Source organism: Ovis canadensis, chromosome 11 (assembly GCF_042477335.2).
Source record: "Ovis canadensis isolate MfBH-ARS-UI-01 breed Bighorn chromosome 11, ARS-UI_OviCan_v2, whole genome shotgun sequence".
Lineage (NCBI taxonomy): Eukaryota > Metazoa > Chordata > Mammalia > Artiodactyla > Bovidae > Ovis > Ovis canadensis.
Window position 1 is genome coordinate 26,587,070 of NC_091255.1, and position 1,601 is coordinate 26,588,670.

Sequence of the window (1,601 nt, forward strand, 5' to 3'; positions counted from 1 at the left end):
AAAATAAGTCAAAGGGACTTAGGAACCTGTTTGGAGCTCCAGAGCTCCTCCTGAGCAAATTTAGGACAATTTGAACATTAAAATAGCAACAGAAATAGATTAAAACAGACTGAATAAAAGTGGAATTCATTAATCCATACTTGGTACCGTTATAGTGGAGAAATATGAACACCACTTTAACCAAGTGATCAAACCAACTATCAGCTGTGTCTGCGACATGCACAAAGAACACATCATCAATTAGTGTTCTTACCCAAAATGTTTAATCTGAATCTAAACAGGAGAACAATCACAAAAGTCCAAAATGGAATACATTCTGCCAAACTACAGGCCTGTATTTAAAGTGTCACAGAAGGGGAAAAAAGCAGGGGGTGGCGACTGGAAAACTATCCCAAATTAAAGGAGACTAAATATATACAACAATGGACGACTAGCTAGAGATCACAATCCTTGACTACATCGAGTAGGGAGCAGAAAAGTACATTACCGAGGCACCTGGGGAGAGAGCACTGTATTTTTGTCTCATGTTAACTTTTCTGCATATGGTAGATGTATTGTGGTTATGGAGGTTAATGTCCTTGCTCTCAGGAGATCTGGGCTAGGTTTAGGAATAAGAAACGGAATCAAGTGTCATGATCTAAAACCCTCAAGTGGTTTATCACAAAAATACTCATGAATAAAGCACATGTGGTAAAATGTCAACAAATTATGAATCTAGGTGAAGGGTACATGGGTATTAACTACCTGCATTTTTCCTTCAACTTTTTTAAGTTTGAAAATTTTCAAAATTTAAGTTGGGAGAACATTATTTTATGATTTCCTCTTGGTACTGTTTTAAAAAGCAGTTTTTATATGTATACCTATAGCTGATTTGTGTTGATGTATGGTGGAAACCAATGAAGTATTTTAAAGCTATTATCTTTCAATTAAAAATAAAACTTTTAAAAAGGCAACTGTTTTTAAATACAAGGAATATGTTAACATATTTAAGGTAGAAAGAATTTTTAAAAGAATATAATGTACCCCTCCTCCTACACTGCCTAAAAGAGAACATTTACTAACATTGATGAAGTCCAGTGTACGACAGCCTAATTGCTTTTCCCACAGACATAACCCCTTTCAAATTTCTGACTTTAGAGAAAACAATGTCGCTGACATTAAGTGATAGACTCAAAGACAACATGGTAGCAAAATCAATCGCACTATTCCTAATCACCTTTGCTTTCCCATTAAAAGCCCAGAAACTTTCTTTACCCTGGTGGCTAGTAAGTGGATTATATCAAGGCAATAATCTACTTTTTAAAGAGCAGGAGAAAGGCACTAGTTGGCTTGGCTTTCTCCTATCCCTGACTGACAGTGAACTGTGTTCACTACAGTGAGCACCTCAGGACAAGAAATCATGGCATATTACAGGTTTCATCCTCTAATCATACTAAATAAAGAATACGGCATTCGCTTCCCAGTGGTTCTTTACTGGCACTAGGGTGCTTAATTCCCAAGTGAAAACTGCAGAAATGATTATAAATCCAAGTGTTCCTTCCTACCCTGTGTCAAATGCACACAGAGCCACACAATGATGGTAACACACAATTTTCTTCCTT

The 1,601-nt window shown here is 36.5% G+C and overlaps 1 protein-coding gene across 2 annotated transcripts in view; it reads right to left on the minus strand.

Moving 5' to 3' along the window:
• SUZ12 (SUZ12 polycomb repressive complex 2 subunit) overlaps positions 1-1,601 on the minus strand; it is a 39,048-nt gene that overhangs the window by 14,818 nt on the left and 22,629 nt on the right. The window lies entirely within an intron of this gene.